This window comes from Harmonia axyridis, chromosome 7, assembly GCF_914767665.1.
Source record: "Harmonia axyridis chromosome 7, icHarAxyr1.1, whole genome shotgun sequence".
Lineage (NCBI taxonomy): Eukaryota > Metazoa > Arthropoda > Insecta > Coleoptera > Coccinellidae > Harmonia > Harmonia axyridis.
In genome coordinates, this window is record NC_059507.1 from 12,018,414 (window position 1) to 12,036,913 (window position 18,500).

An 18,500-nucleotide genomic window follows, 5' to 3' on the forward strand; every position below is an offset into this window, starting at 1 on the left:
TTTCTCCTAGCATGTTTTATCTTTGCTAGAGGCGTCTATATCGGTCATTTCCTGGTTCTTCTCTTTGGCAACATTGCATGGATTTCCTGCAACATTCGTGTATAAATATCAAGTTTCTGTCACCATTTCATGACATCAAAATTCAGGAGACTCCGTTGAGTAATATCTTCCTATTATTTTAGAATGTGAATAAGCTCACAAGAAAACATCTTTACAATAGTCGCCTATTTTTGTTTAATTTTTCGGAATCGTTTCAAAGGGAAAATAAGTTAACACTCCCTGAAGTTTTTTCAGGTAAAGTTTCGGAATAATTGAATAAATCCATTTGTTTAGAGGCACTAAACAACAGTTACTACTACTATTTATATAAATAATATCCTTTAGTGGTCTAGGATCTTTTCCTGGAAATTATAAGAGGCATTTACATCAAACTTTTCTGAAAACTAGAACTAGAAAATAGTGTACATTCCCCTATTTTAATAGAATTGAATACATTGTATGTTTTCAATAATGTCGATAGCTTCATGTTGATATTTTTTTTCTTTAGAAATCATTAAATGTTTCTATATGATTTTAGGTGGATACGAATTATAACTAGTTTATGATAGGCGGATACCCTTTTTAGAAGTGAGTCTTAGAAACTCTGAAATTTCAAGCAACTTGGACTTTGTACCATGAAGCCTGGCACGATACACAAAGACGTATCAATCAATATAAATCAATATCAAAATTATTATGAAGCCGATGACTGGTATGTTTGTTTTGGATTTCGATTGAATCGAATTTGAAATCGATGAAGTAAATCAAATGAAAGTAAATTTTACGGTAATGAAGAAGTTAATTTTTCATCCCGTATCAATAAACATATCGCATTATTCTAGATCCAAGCCTCGTTTGTAAGCAAACAAGAGTTGTCCATCCCAAATTTGAGTTGGCAGAGTTTACGCGTAGGCCTTTCGAATGGAAAAGCTGAAGTCACATGATAACTTTGAGGAAAGTCGATATTTGTTTAATTTATAGTAAGATAAATCACATATTTCAGGAAAAAATAAAATTATTGTAGAAATATCAAACTATAATTCTAACGCTAGAATTGTGGATACATTGCTAAAGACAAGGTTTGCAAATAAAACTAACTGTTTGAGTGTTTTCTGGGGTTTTTTGATCAACTACTGACTGATTTCATTTTTTGCTCATTTTGTGAAGAGGGAGATGATATTACTGATAATAATAACAATTATTGATCCCTTCAGACATTATGAATTTATGAAACAAGTCACATCATAGAGAGAAAAAAAAAGAATGAATAAATAACAATACATAGATAGATAGATTTCTCAGATATACATAATTTCTTATACAGGTAGGGATTCACGGCTTGACTTTATATTGAAGCTACTTGACTGGGGCTCGACTTGAAATTAACTCAAGTTCAACTCAAGTTGTAATTTTTCAATGATAAGTGATGATGATGACTTGATGAATGAATACTTGACAATGACATGACATTGAAAAACTACAACTCGACTTGAACTTGAGTTGATTTCAAGTCAAGTAACTTAAATATCAAGTGAAGTCAAGCCGTGAATCCCTATAAACAGAGTATTCGCTAACATGGCTATCAGCTGAATAAGTTCGTGAATAGTACCTATTCTGATTCCAAGGCCGGCGTTAGGGGTGAAACAGTGAAGCGACTGTTTCAGGCGCCTCTTTTTGAGGGGCGGCAATTTAGCCCAGTTTGTGGCCACCCTTTCATATTTCTGAAAAAATATAGTCTTGATTCTTAAAAACTACATGTTGGTCCATTTTGCAGCGTTTATCAACATTCCTTGCAATAAAAATCTCCAAACCGTTTTTACTAAGCCGCCTGTTCAATAAATAACACATGGCAACTCAACCAATATAAGCATCATTGCCTATTACCCTAATTGAATGAGGGATGGAATGTATTCCACAAAGACGAAAAAAGAACACTTCGAATTACGTGAAAGTTGTTTACACATTCAACATATGGAAAATTCCTACTATTCTGAATTCGAAACTAGTTACTGGTAAAAGCTAAATGTTTTCAGCGGAACATATGTTTTTACTTCCCTTTAGTTTTCGAAGCTTTACATGCCTCACCGCCCTTTGTATCTTGTGGGGTGATATGTAATCTTTCATCGATCGTATGTGATCGATTGTGAATGTGCGAATCAGATATGTTACTTATGCATTGTTCATCGGCGTCGAAGAAATCCAGGAATTTGTTGTAGGTAAAAATATCCGAAAAAAAAAAGAAACCCAGTGGAAACGTCTTCAGAAGGAAACGATTAGCAAAATTACTAGAGAAATCAAAAATGGCGAATTATCATCGAGACAGGTGAAGTTTTTTGTTGGGGGGGGGGGGGTGTTCATTGATACTTTTTCAGCAGGGGCGCCAAAAAATTCTTTTGCTTCAGGCGCCAAAATTGCTCCCTGTCTGTTTCGATGATTACATATTTGAGAGAGCACATCGAAGAGTGACATGTTTTTGATTCATTTCTTCTTCAAGAGTCATATAAAACCAATCATCTGTCAATAATCAGCTGTTAACGATACATTCTGATACCAAGGACAATGATATAATATTTTTATACGCTTTTGTACCTCAGCAAATTTTGAAAAGGTGTTATTGAACAGCGTAACCTGCTCAAATTCGAAGATATCGGGATCTATTTTGAAACCGATCGCAGTGACGTAGGAGGACGTTTATAATATTTCACATTTAGAATTCAGACCGTTGATCTGACACATGTGTGCGATTCTGTGGAATTGAGCGGTTTTTTTTCTAACACCTCCATTTCGAATGGAATATCCGAATAAAATGGATCGATTGAATTATAGGATCATTTCCTAATGGAATCGAATCATAAAGGACTATCTGGAGATCGTAATGGCTATAGAAAGATAGCTTTGTTATTCGAAGCTCCATAGGTGGTCTGAGATCGAATTTTTGAAGTAGGTACAATTAATTGAGTCTTCACGTCAGTTGATTGAGATTGGTGAAATTGATCACAGTTAATCTTTGTTAAGAAGACAATTATGGTTTGAATAATATAAAACAAAGTAATTTTCACAAAAAACTATGGTTTAGACTGTTTAGAGGAAGTCGCTTGAGTGCCTTCTCATCATCAGATTCTTTTCTTTTCAATCCAAATATGTATATGAAGAAAATATTTATTTGGATTAGGAAAAGTATAAAAGTAGAGGATTAGTACCTTGGTGTTTTTACTCAGAACTACATAGTTTTTGTTTGAAATTTGGATGATAACAGGCTAATTGAAAATTACCCGGTCTACCATAGAAAAACACATTTTTTTTTGGCAAAATTCGATTCTATTATTCAATATAATTGCCTTCGAGGGCGATACAGTGATTATAACGATCTTCCTACTCTTCGATACCATTTTTTTAGTACGATTGGTCTTTCATTTCAAAATAGGCCTCATTTTCGGCGATTACTTCTTCATTGGCGCTAGATCTCTTTCCAGCGAGCATTCATTTGATGTCTGAGAACAGGAAAAAGTCGCTGGGGGCCAGATCTGGCGAAAACGGCGGATGCAGAAGCAATTCGAAGCCCAACTCATGCAATTTTGCCATTGTTTTCATCGATTCGTGCATTGTCTTGATGAAACATCACCTTTTTTCTTCAAATGGGGCCGTTTGTTAACGATTGCATTCTTTGAACAATTCAATAACGCTATATAATAATCGCTGTTGATGTTCTAGCCCTTTTGGAGGTAATAAATGAATATTATACCTTGCGCATCCCAGAATACTAATGCCACAACCTTGCCAGCTGACTCTTATGTTTTTCCTCGCTTTGGATTCGGTTCATCGTGTGGAGTCCACTCAGCTGACTGTTGAACTCCGGAGTGAAATGATGATGTTTCATCCATTGTCACATATCGACGCAAAATTTCAGGTTTTCATGTTTTGGATTATGATTTTTAGCATGGAACATCAATGCTTGCGTGAAAATCGATTTCAGTAGGTACCTTGGTACTGGTTGAAGACGACACAGTAAGCATGTGTTTCCAACATACATATTATTTCTATCTTAGCCGTAAATGTCAGACTTTGTGACAACTTATTAAAATCCGTCGACATCGTTAAATTACTACCACGTTCAAGTAAAAACCGCAAAACAGATTTCAATAAACTTGGCAAAGTCGAACATATATGATGGGTCACTCCTCGGGTCACTCTGTTATGTATCGTTAAATTTTTTGGGAAGGATATTTTTATTATTCTATTGAAAAAATTCATCAAAAAATCTATATAATAAAAGTGATTATAAGTTTTTGGGTATAGCTACTGAAATTTTGTTCATTGGTTCTCATAAAATGAATATGTATTGTTCTATTCACTTTTGAAATTATTCAGAATTGATACTTACATTAATTAAGTGAATACAATAATATTATTATTGAAATTTTTACATTCAAAACTCTATTGACACTTTTTTCCTCCCACTCAAATTTTGGTTTTTGTTGTGGTCTGTTACAGAAATGGTGCGTATTTCCGAGAATGGTCCAAATAATTAGCACACCTTTACTCTTACTGAATCAAAACCAATAATGAATAATGATCTGATATAAAAAATAAAAGTTTTCTTCATTGCATCTTGTGTGAAAGAATAACTATGATATTGCTTTAAAAAAGATATGCAGTCTCAAGGACTTGAATATTATACAGAAAAAAACAATTTTTTTTGTGTTGTCACTCTACAACTTCCCATTAAAAAAAACCAACTCTCCTCCATTTCTCTGAAAAAGTAATTGATTTCTATGATCTGTTATGAGTATCATATAAACCATAAGAATTACTGAAAAGAAAGTTTTTAGAATTTTTAGAATATAGATGAGATAATGCGAAATATTTGAAATAATCATTTTTCAAAAACGCCCTGCAACTCGTGAACGAATCAAATTATCTATGATCTGCTTTCTATCTTATTATTTCGAAAAAAGAGATCGGGAAGATTTTTTTCTCTTAGTCTTTCGAGATGCTTTCAGAGAGTATTGAATTTTGGATCCCCTTTCTTAGGACAAAAAAAAAACGCCAGTTGTAGTGACGCATCAAAGCATGTCCCTGCAATATTGTTGGATAAATTTATTGTACTCCTGGTATAATAGAAATATTTCTTTCAAATTCCGTCACTACGACAACCAGATTCATGTGATACATGTTATTTATTTCCGAAGTGAGTTAACGACCTTTGTCTCAACCAACAAAAATTACAACTGGCATTGAAATCAAATACATGAACTTTCACTTAAAGTAAACAGGAAAAAAATCACGAGCCGAGCCAAATTGAAAAAGGACAGAAAATGTTCTAAAAAGGCCAAGTCCAAAATGGAAGAAAATGGTTGCGAACTCATGAGATGCTAGAAACTAAACCAAGCGAGTTCGTTCTAATATTTCAGTCTTTCAGATTCAGTGTTAAATTTTCAGTGTAACTGAACGCATCTAGTAGCGCCTTGGTTTGAACTCAGCTGAAAATAGCTCTCAGTTGTTAAAAAGTGATACGTCAACAGTGAGGATTTTTCCGATTAGTTATCTACTATCATTTCTTGTTTAAAGCAAAGTTATTCGTTGTGTTTGGCTGGACATTGTTGTGTTCTTTTGTGAAATGTGACTGTTGTGCACCTTTTACAACTGATGTTAATGTGTGACGGAAATCACGTGGTAGTAGAGCAGAGGGTGATTCTCAAGAAATCGGTACTCATGGGCGTTGAAAATACTTCCTTCTTCAGCAGAAATAACTTTTTTGGTATGTTTTATATTTGAATTTCATTTACTCCGATTTTCATACTTTCTGAAGGTTGTATTACATCAACCGGCAGAATTGTTTGCTTTGTTGCTATTGTTTAATTTTGTTACATTCTGTTTGGATTTTTATTTAATAGTATGTTTGACAGGTAACTGGTGTTTTCTGAAAAAAGTTAGTAATGGCTAATATCATATAGACATACACTCTATTGAAGAAACGGTAGATAACCTTTGAAATGTTTTTATGACTTTCTTCTTCTTTGATAACAATTGGACGCGAGCTTCGTTTGGTTATGAAATGGGATCGAAAATGAAATATCTAATGATAATTTGAATCTAAGAATGAAACACAGGAACTCAGATTCAAAATTGTTCTCAATCGCTTACCACATTTCAGAACCTAATCATTTCGTCACCATGTCTGTATTTTTCGAATTTTTGGCAGGGTATTCTGATTTTCGAATATGTTCGTTTGCCCATAAAACTGTAACAAATCGAGCTAAAACTGGAAATTTTTGGGATAGATTCGAATCTCGAATGCCAACGTTGATTTAGTTAATGGGCAATATCCGCCTAAGGGTTATTTCCGTTCGAAATTTTGTTTTTCGGTTAATTTCAAAACTGCAGACTGAATCAAGAAGAAAATTTGTTTTCAGATATAAAATGACGATTCAAAGTTTCGTACGAAAGATCATGTTTATTTCTCAACTAGAACCATAGAAAATTTTGAAAGAATATCGAAAAAAAAGTCAATTTCCATTCAGAACCATGGAAAATTCAAGGCGAATATTATGGTTGCTAATATGAAGTATTTAAATTTCCTAGAATTAAAAAAAAGAGGATATGAAAAAAATTATATGGAATAGATCATTTCATATAAAACTTCTAAATACATTTCATCATATTCTTGGGGTAATCTCAGAGTTTTACTGCGTTGTCTAGAGCTTGTTGTATATATAAGATATTTGCTATAAAATCACACAAAATCTTTTCTTGTTTAATTTGTGAAGCGCGTGTCTATAAAAAATTTGGTACACCAGTTGTTTGCTGAGACCTCTTGAGAAATTGATCAGTTAAGAATAACAATCAAGGAATCAAGCTGAAATGAAACATTTTTGAAGAGTTCAAAATAAAATCATAGAATTTAGTTAAAACAAGTACCTACTTTCAATTTTCGGGGTATAGAGTTTTTGAAAATTTCATTTCGAATTCGAAACAGAACTAAGTAAGTATAAAAAATTCCGAAAATATATACCAGATGAGGATCATACGTGATATATGAGGCACACGAAATTCAATCTTAATTAACAAGATTCATGGAATAGCAACAAAAATATCACGTGTATCAAATTAGAAGTACAACAACCTCAAGATAAACCTGCCAAAAATTGTCAAACTAATTAGGTTACCGACAGTTTAACTGAGCACCGTAACCGTATGATCCTTATCGCAAAAAATTCTACGAATATTAAGTTTAGTTATTGTTCATTTTTCGAATTGACTAAACGAAAAAATTCGGGAAATTTCTTTTAGCGAGGTCAAAAACTTGTGTTGCGTACTGTAAAGCTGCACGTACACATTTGTAAACTTTCTCCCAGCTAAATCAAAAGAATGAGAGGTTATCCTTCCAGATACTGCTCATATACAACTCAGGGACCGTATTCTCGACAAGTGATCCTTCAAAACGTATACGTTCTTTCAGTGCTAATTACACTGAATGAACGTATACGTTTTGAAAGATCACTTGTCGAGAATACGGTCCCTGACTTCATAAGAAAATAGAGAATATGAGTTGATTATTTGAAAAAAAAAATTGTGGAGCAATTGCAACAATAATATAGTTGTGAACATAACTCCATCAAAATATTAATCGATTTGTGTCTGCATCATAAAGTTATTCTCGATTAAACATGTCAACTTACGAGCCAAATTCTCGTAATTTGTGGGAGGTTTTAATTTTCTGCTTTAATATGAAGGAATCTGCGGCTGAGGCTCATCGAATGCTCTCAAATACCTATGGTGAGACCGCTATTAGTAAAAGAACGTGTCAAGAGTCGTTCCAAGGCTTCAAGAACGGTGATTCTGACTTCGAAGACCAGCATGACGGTGGAAGAGAGAAGGTTTCCGAAGGTGCAGAATTGCAGCCATTACTTGATCAAAACTCATGTCAAACGCAACAAGAATTGGCAGGACGCAACAAGCCATTCCAAAATGCCTGAAAAACATGGAAATGATTCAGAAATAAGGAAATTGGGTGCCGTACGAGTTGAAGCCGAGATATATTGAACGGTGTTTATTTACTTGTGAACAGCTGCTTGCAAGGTAAAGACGGAAGGGATTTCTGCATCGCATTGTGACTGGAGACGAAAAATGGGTTCATGACGATAATCCTAAGCGCAGAAAATCATGGCGATATTCCGGCAATGCTTCCACGTCGACGGCCAAACCGAATATTCGCGGTACTAAGGACATGCTCAGTGTTTGGTGTGACCAGCTCGGCGTAGTGTACTATAAGTTGTTTAAATCGACTAAAACAATCACAGGCGATCGTTATCGAACGCAATTAATGCGTTTGAGCCGAAAATTGGAAGACAAACGGTCGCAATATAACGAGAGATGATATAGTGATTTTACAGTATGACAATTTTGTGTTAATTTTTTCCTATTATTCAGATTGAAGTACTGTCGATTCAATGGTTGAGTGGATCAGGGAGTCTCCTAGGGGACTCATCTGGACTTCGCCATATTTCTTGCTCAACACGTATATCAATTGTATTTTTGTTTGTTTTTCTTTAATTGATGTAAGTTTTGTTGGAAATAAAGACAATATACATACATACAATGCTCGACCGCATGTTGCGAAAGTGGACAAGACATACTTGGAAACGTTGGAATGGGAAGTCCTACCCCACCCACCGTATTCTCCAGACGTTGCTCTCTTGGACTAACACTTGTTTCGACCAATGGTACACGGCCTGGCTGATCAGCACACATAATTGGATCGATTCATAGATCGCTTCACGTTTTTTTAACGCAGGATTCGTACGCTGTCTGAAAGATGTGAGAAAGTATGATCCAGCGATGGACAATACTGGACATAAATTTATATCCAGTTTAAAGAAAAAAGTCTTGAATTTCGGAAAAAAACGGCAAAAGCAAAGTTGCACGCCTATTTAGATATGTATATGAGCACCCTCTGTCCTATATAACAACCAAGCAATAAAAAACGTAATGTGCTCCCGATTCTCCGAAAATTTCCGAAAGCAAGTAACAAAGCGTCCTCGAAACAATGTACAGGAGACGTTTCCACAAATACCCATAATTTCCGAGATACAATAACGTACGAAAATAACTCTAGAATTCGCTTGTAGACAGGCTTTGTTTACCAGTCGAGCTTTTATGTTTTCCCTGATTGAAGTGTTAAAAATGCGTTGATAATATCGGGCATATTTCACACAGGTAGTTGCCTCGCACCATGCCAGAAAACGCCGATAAACATCATGCTTCAAGTTGTCACGTGAATAATCCAAATGTTCATAAGCTTGCATCGTTGTATTATCGTCTATTTCTGTTTGATGCAATTTCCGAGATTATATAAAATGAAAAGCCACATTTCGAGTCTCAGACGTGAATTATTACATCGTGTTATTGTCTATTATTCTCGTTTAAATTTCGATGAGTATGTTCGTTTTGTTGCAAGTCGTAACTTTTGTTATGAGTTGTTGGTACGCTTGTTTAAGACGGAGCTCATCCGGCATTCATCGTATTTTCTTATAGAACGAGGTTTCAAATAATTGATGCCTCTTTGTCGAGTTGTCTCATGCAATTTTCGTCATACCAACTCAGATGTTCCTGCCATATGGACCCTATCTCCGAGCAGAACGTGATGAATTTGCCGTAAACGGTTGGGTTAATGTGCAAGCGGTGCCGTTCTGCCAAGAATTGCGCAGTGTACGGCTCCATCTTTCGAGTTATTGAAGAGTAACTACACCCCAATGAGATTTTCACATGAACACATGTGAAGTACTATATGGTTCAGAATTATGGCATATTCTTTCCAGAGGAGATTTCTTTCAGCACATTTCAAATCGAAAAGTTCATATAGCGTTGTATGAGGAAAAGTCTACATTATCAAGATACACAGAGGAGAAATTTCCAAAAAAGAAAAAAAAATAATATTTTGCAATAATTCAGAGTTGACCCATGAAACTGAAATAAATCTGGTATATGTACTTAGAATTTGGAATTTTAACTGAATTTTTCATAATATGTGAGAAAAATTGACCATTTGAATAGAATGTGTACTCTTTCTTTAGGGGTTTGCAGTTGTTTTTCAGTCCTTTTTCTTCGCGAGGTGACTTTTTGCTGAATTTAAAAGTATAATAACACCAACAACAATGAGTCTAGCTATTTCTTAGTGAAATTTGTGTTTTCATATCATTTTATCAAAAATAAACATATTCATTTAACAAACACATCAGGATATTAGATGGATTCAGTTTATTCTGCTTGAAAATTCTATGATTCTGATGACGCTATCAAAATGAAATTTTGCATACAATTCGAAACCGTTATTGTATACAGGGTGGTCCAGATTTTAGTTTAATAATTTGGGCGTTAGATAGAACAACGTTTTTCATGGAAAAAAGTTCATACAAATATATATCCCAACAAGCTTTGTTTTCAAGATACAGGGATAAATTTGAAAAAAAAAGAATTGTTTTTTACTTTTAAGTCTAGTATTATTGAAATCTTTGTTTTAATTTTTAGGTACTGAAAACTAGATAATGTAATGTTTGGAATTAGGTATCTAAGTGTCTTCTGTCAAAATATTCCAGTGGAGTAGATATAGGGGTGCAATGATCCTTTTTCTATTGAAAATCTCCAGCACTGTCTTTTTTTCGAGAAAATTTTTTAATTTTTGAAATCAACAGAGTTTGCTTAAAGAAAATGGTGTTTTGAATTGTTTTTAAAGAATGTACCGTTTAGGAGATAATCGAGTACAAAGCAAATATATTTCATCAAAAAAATTCAAGAGACCATTTTTTCAGATAAACTCTATTGACAGAAATGAAATAATTTTCTCGAAAAAAAGACTTTATCTACGCCACTGGATAATTTTAGCAGGAGACACTTACCTAATACGAAACATTACATTTTATGCAAAATTATATCATTAATAATAATTTTTCTCGTGTCCAATCAGTTGACGGACCATAGAGTTCGACCACTACTCTCTATAGCGATTTAGTTTTGTTCATATGCTAATTAAGATAATCATTCTTTGATTTTGAAGATATATTAAGCTTGTATGGTATCCAAAAGGTATTCTTGTATATATAATGGTAAAGTCATTTATTTTTTCATTAAGCAGTGTTGTCTATGTTTTATGCTTCAATTCTCGGAAAAAGAAGCGCATTCGCCATTTTGCATCTATTATTTTTCTATGTTGTTTTCTCGGACGTGCCTCATCATTATTTTTTTTGCGATAACTGTACCAAAACTTTGCTCATAAATTATTCTAAAATCCCTATCGTAAAGAGCGCATTCACCGTTTTTCATTTAGTATTTTATTGCTGTTGTTTTCTCAGATGTACCTATTATTTATTGTTTTTTTAGATAACTTTCCAAAATATAGAAGTAATTGAGAAAAATGATCCAAATTCGAGTGAATATCAAGAATTCAGTCAAAGTCCACTAATCATAACAACTTCAATTCTCATAATTGTATAATATGTAACATCAAATATACATACATCGGTAATGTTGTAATAACAGAGGCAATAATCCCATTCAATCGTTCAGTCACAATCGTCTAAACCATCAAATGGACCATCATAACACGATTTATTATTAACAAATGCATTTCTTGGCAAATTACAATCCTATCCGTCGATTTAAGCATCATCATAATCGATAAACAAAAGTTTTAAGCATGACTAACGAAAGCTGCGATATGTGCGATATAATTCAACAGGATAGAAGTAAATGTCTAATGAATAAATTGATTTGATTTTAATAGAAACACTCTAATTCTATATTTACATCCCGATGACTCACAACAGTAAGATCGATTTTTTTTTTGGGTGGGATGTAATAAATTTCGGACGGGATGTCTGGTAGGTGAAAGAGTTGGCATTCTCAAGTGTAACATAGAAGTATCTACATTAACCAATACTAGAATTGGAAATTGATTGATTGAATTCTTATCGATCATATTTGATTGAACTGAACTCATTAAATTTTTCTGGGGAAGCCTAATTCTGTCGTAGTTTTGGAGCCAATTCGAGATTGATTTGATTAATGATAATATCAATGGTGTTTTGATAATAATAATAATAATCATGGTCGAGATTCCGACCATGACAGATGTCTAACAGAACTTTCATCCGAAGTGTCAGATATTAAGTTGAAGGTTAGCCATTTAACAAAATGAATCGTTTATCTGCTGAACAGTTGAACAACCAAACAAATTCTGTTATTTTGTCATATAAAACAATTTCACCCAATCACTTCAACATTACACTGATTATATAACTCATGTTGTGATGAACCAATAGAATCCGTAAAATTCCTATAGTAATGGCGTATTGATAAGTGAATATACACCTTGACGTCATGGTATAATCGTTTTGGTGTTTCGCCTCCTGCCATATTGGGATCATTTCCTCAGTAACATTCTTGGACGTTCGCCAAAAAATTAAAGTCAAGCTCAGTGAAATTTCATTGAATTATCAAAATACAGTGCTTCAGTAGTAGTTATTGAAATTATTCGTGATATAATCGCAACGAATACCAGTTCGAGCATAGGCAATATAATATTTCGATTATACGAACCTTTTCACTCGACGTAGTTCGCGATACATCACGAGAGCGCAGCTCGAGTAGAATATTGTCTATGCTCTTGAAATATAATAACAGATAATTGCATTCAGTGCATGAAAACACGTTTTAGTTTGACAATTTCATTCTAGAAAAATTTCAAAACGTCCCTTTTTGGCAATGCGTATGATCAAATTATAACGAAGTATAAATGTGCTACACAAAGAAAAATTCCCAGAAATACAAAAAACAGTCACAAATATATTTGGGAATATTTATGGATTTTTGCTGCGAACGAGAATATGGATTGAATGAGCATAGGAGTTCAGAAGAATTGAAGTTGATACTAAAAGATTGGGTGGTCAATATGAGAAAGAAAGACGGGACCGAATATTAAGAAGCAACGGTGAAGACAATGTGAAACGTTTTGTGCAAACTCTTGCAAAAAAGTACTATAATGACTATAACATTATGATTGACCCGTTCAACAATATAGTATTCAAATCAGCCTGAGATGCCTACAATGCATTGGTAATAGATCATCTATAGTAGCAACGAATCTAATGTTTTGTTAAATTGTAATACAGTCATACATTTTTTTGTCAAAAAATTTTCCACCGAATATCCCTGAGGCATTGATAAATGCCTCATAATTTTATGATAAATTTCACTAGCTCATATCTTGGTAATAGCCTTCAGCCATCGGCTTCGAGCAGTAACCAAGTAACGAGCTTTCGATTGTTCTAAAATTGTCTCATCTAAAGGGTGTTTTTTTAGAGCTATAGAACTTTAAATTGCAATAAAACAACGATGGATTATTCGATTGACATGAATTTTATTTATCCGCAAGATAATCTTGTGGCATTACATTTTAAATATGATTTCTGGCATATGACGGCCACGACTGGCTCGGATGTAGTCCAATCTGAACGTCCAATTTTCGATGACTTTTTCCAACATTTGTGGCCATATATCGGCAATAACACGGCGAATGTTGTCTTCCTAATGGTCAAGGGTTTGTGGCTTATTCGCATAGACCAATGAATTTACATAGCCCCACAGAAAGTAGTCTAGCGGTGTTAAATCACAAGATCTTGGAGGCCAATTCACAGGTCCAAAACGTGAAATTAGGCGGTCACCAAACGTGTCTCTCAATAAATCGATTGTGGCACGAGCTGTGTGTCATGTTGCGCCGTCTTGTTGAAACCACAGCTCCTGGACATCATGGTTGTTCAATTCAGGAATGAAAAAATTAATAATCATGGCTCTATACCGATCACAATTGACTGTAACGTTCTGGCCATCATCGTTTTTGAAGAAGTACGGAACAATGATTCCAACAGCCCATAAAGCACACCAAACAGTCAGTTTTTCTGGAAGTAACGGTGTTTCGACATACACTTGAGGATTAGCTTCACTCCAAATGCGGCAGTTTTGTTTGTTGACGTAGCCATTCAACCAGAAGTGTGCTTCATCGCTAAACAAAATTCGCTTATGAATGGTTCGCACAGAACCATTATTTTCGAAATGAAATTGTACTATTTGCAAGCGTTGGTCAGGTGTGAGTCTATTCATGATGAATTGCCAAACCAAACTGAGAATAAATCACTTGACAGCTGTTAATTCGGTCGCCATCTCAATGAGTAATGCCAACTTAAAGTTATATACCTCGAAAAAAACACCCCTTATTATCAATGTCCTAGGGATATAACTACTAAAAATGGCTCCCAATTGAAAGAATTTTTGCTAAACTTCTCATTGCCAGTGCAATGTAACGAATGTTTATCCTAACGCTCCAGCAGCCATCTGATGGCCTTCGAATCGAATCCTAAACCAGCTTCCATTCCCCATGACCAACGTTCTATCCTAATGAACCTTTTAACGACCTGACGCACCAAAATAAATAAATATCCTTCCGATATATCGAGATCCACCTGCTCAACATTTCCTCAAATCATTTTACAACCCAATATTTCTCGAAGCTCATAAGCCGTCATTTCCGATGAACACATGTTGATGTGCAAACACGAATATACCACCCAGACTTCTTGATTCCCGATTTCTTAGTCAAGAGCGTCTATTTTTGAAGACGAAATTTCTGTCAGACGCTGGTAAATCTCGCCTGTGATCTGCCCCACCAGACTGTGCGGCTTTCGTGGATATTGGATCCAAATTAATATTCGAAGAAGAGGCTGACGTCACGGGATGTTTCATAATTTGATTCATTGTGAATAGGTTATGGTGACAGAATTAGCTGTTGGGTGTTTGATTGTATTCGATGGAGGTTAAGTGTTAAAATGTGTAGAACGTGTTTAAGATAAAAGGATTCTATAAAAATTACAACAAAAACATTTATTTATATAGAAATGACGAAATGTGTGCTCTTTCCTTTTGAAAGGGTCACATTCTTGTGTATTTTTGAACGTAAGATTCATATGGTTGTTCCTATACAAAAGATGGGCCAAGTTTCACGTCATTTGGGTAATTCTCGTAGAATATGTTCTCTGGGTCTATCTCTTATTAATCTTCCTACCCTATGGTTCTACCAACTATTGAACTCTGGAGATTAACCAGCTTGGTGAAAAGGTCCACTGATTTAATACTTCTTTGTCTCTTAATACCCAAAGAAGGCGGAAACTCAACAAAAAGAGAGAGTTTTATACTAACTGACAAAGAAACTGCAACACCCAGAGGAAGCTGTTTAAATTTCAATTTTTTTTGGTAAAACATAGATAGTGTAGTAAGGAGTAAATTATTGAATTATGGAGAAAAAAAACGAAGGGTTTACGATTTTTTTTTCAAAATATTTGTTAATAATGTGTTTTTCCACCGTGATTATCCATACACTCTCCAACACGTCTTGGCATTGATGTGAGAATATGGTCTATTTCTTCTTGAGGGATACTATTCCAAGCTACCTGGACATCATATATCAGAGCCGCCAAAGTCTGTGTGGGGATGAGGTAAATTTCCTAGCTATGATGTCCCAAACATGCTCTATGGGCGAAAGTTCGGGGGATCTGGGCGGCCATGGCAAAAAAATCACATGGTTCGTTTCGAAAATGTTTAAACTAACTCTGGCAACATGAGGTTGGACATTATCTTGCTAAAATATTGGATTCTTGAACCGGTTAAGGTAAGGGAGAACATATTACTCCCCTATTTCTTGAAGGTAACGCAGCGCTGTCATGTTACCTCGAATAAAGACTGAAGGTGACCTACTTGCATGTGCAATAACAACCCACTGTCCGGTGTACATGACGCTCAACATCAAACTGGGGTTCACGTCTCTCTCTCCGACGTTGTCTAACCCTTCTTCAGCCAACATGTGCACCCAAGGAGAATCGAGACTCATCAGAATAGATGACCTGATGCCATTCCACATTTCAATGTTGACGTTCTCTGCACCATTGTAATCGTTGCCGGCGATGCTCAACCGTCAGAGGTCACATAACATGGGGATAGGGATAAGACAATAGAAGAATCCTCTCTCCAGAGGGTTATTCTATATTCCCACTCCATTTCTATGAGAACAGTCCCGCTCTTGATCAGGCAGAGAAATTTGGGGTGCTTTCACCGACCTATACCAGAGAGCTCTTGAAGCTGCCAAGAGCAGGAGCTTCGGGTAATGTTGGTACTGCTGATGACACAACACTGTTGGTGGAATTATATTTTGTACAGCATGGGTATATTAGCAGATGAAATTTGTAGGCTTCCATTGATTGTACAGCTGATCAATTTTGACCAATGACTAGAGATGTTTCGAGTGTAAATGCTAAGAGTTTCATGCAATATTTGGACCTAAAAATCGTACATATTGCAGTTATTTGAGGCACACTTGTTCCAAAAATAATCTATGACTAAAAACGCCAACTATAGGTACCTAAACCAAATAATTATTGTCATCAATTAAGTGGAATCTCGAAGTAATTCAGTTCAGCATTTTCAATTAAAATTTCAGGCATGAAAACAATAACTTTCATCAACTGGAAGATTATGTACCGGCACGTTGCCAGAAATTAAAGTGAGTGAATCGGGAATAGTAGCGAGATCTGACGGAAATCTGGTAAACTACTCCTCCTCCTATACAGGTTTTTACCCGATATATTTCACACACCAGTTGGTGCTGCCATTCGCATTTTGTAGCCGATGTTGAAAATAGCCAGACGTTTGTTTCCGGAACTGAGAGGTTTGGTAACGAACCAACGAGAAAACCATTTGTCCGAATACTTTTCGTCATCGAAGCTGTTGAAATATTTCGATCTATATTTACGTTCTCATATTTTGGTTCACTATTTTCAATAATAAACCTTTGGAATGGTACGGGAAAAATATTTTTGAGCCTTCTTGAAATTTTATAATTTTCGTTTAGGAATGTGTAGAATCCCAATATCGAGTAAGAAATATCTAAGAAAACAATAACAAAACACACGTACGTAGTTCAAATTCAGTTTTTCATCTGAACAAAACAATGAACATCATCACGTAACATAAAATCACATTTTATATGAGTTTACCTAGAGGCGGTTTTAAACCCTATTGTTAGGATAGGACTGCAAAAGAAGTTAGGTTTTTTTATAAGAAAATCATTTAAACTCTTTTCTTATGATTCCTTATTTGATTGATTACACTACCAATTTCAGCTGAAATATTCTGTTTTTGGTTTTCAATGAATGATTTTTAAATCAGAATTTTTCAAAAACCGCACATAAGTAGTATCAAGTTCTACCAATAGTAACTTTTTGGTGGAAAATGCCAGATTAGAAGATGTATCCTCTAAACAATTTAAAAACCAAGTAGGTACTATGCAAATTTGTTCAAAAATGCAATTATTGGAGTCCGTTGGAATTGAATTAGTGAGGTTTATATGCTCTAGATCAATCGCACCACTGAAACGTAAGACATTGAAGATCTAATCCACATTTTAATTCAAACGATACGATCCTACTCGAAGGACCAAAATTAGAATTTCAATGCCACAATTTCAGGTTCCATAAATGTAATTGATGATTTAGTTTTGGTTCTCGAATAACGTGAGCTTTGAAAAGTTTTATCAACAAATTCATAACAAATTCAGAATTTTTTATAATTTCATCAACATTTTTTATTTGAACTAATATGAAATGGTCAATTCTGAAAGGATCCCACGAATGTTAGATTGCCTTGAGACAACATGGATTCATGTTTTATTATCTGGTTATCAACTTTCCGTAAAGAAAAAACAGTATCAGAAGGTAACCTCATTTTTGAAGATATACTATGCGCTGTATATCCTTCAACAACAGACGTACTTTTCCATCCACCATGACGTTTCACCTTAGGCCAGAAGAGTTTCTGTACAAGGCAGACAATGACCTGTATGTTTCTGAGGATTACACAAACGTAGATATTTAGCAATGATACATGGGATTTTGCCAAATGAATGTGTTTTTTTCAACTGGTTGTATATCTAGTACCACGGCCTTGTCTACAAGTTAGAAAAAGCCATTTTTATGGACAATTCCTAATCAGCTTTAAACTATCCATTTCGTTTCTTCAAAAATGAGGTAGAGAACAGTTTATTGATTTGCCTTTGTATATTTAGATTGAATTGTACTTAAATATGTTTGGTGTATAAAAGTGTACTCTAGAAAATGTTTTATTTTTGATCAATAAACATATAATAATAATAATATCGCTTTTTATCGGTTTTTGCCTTTGATATTCACCAGAAGAACTAACTTTTCATATTATACGTGAACCATTAGTATATAGCTACAAGTTTCTGCAGTCGGCATCCACCAAATCCAACGAATATTATTACAACTTCATATATTAAAAAGTTCTCATTTGGTACCACATGAATAAATTACAGAACATTTTTAAGCCACATTTTTGGACTT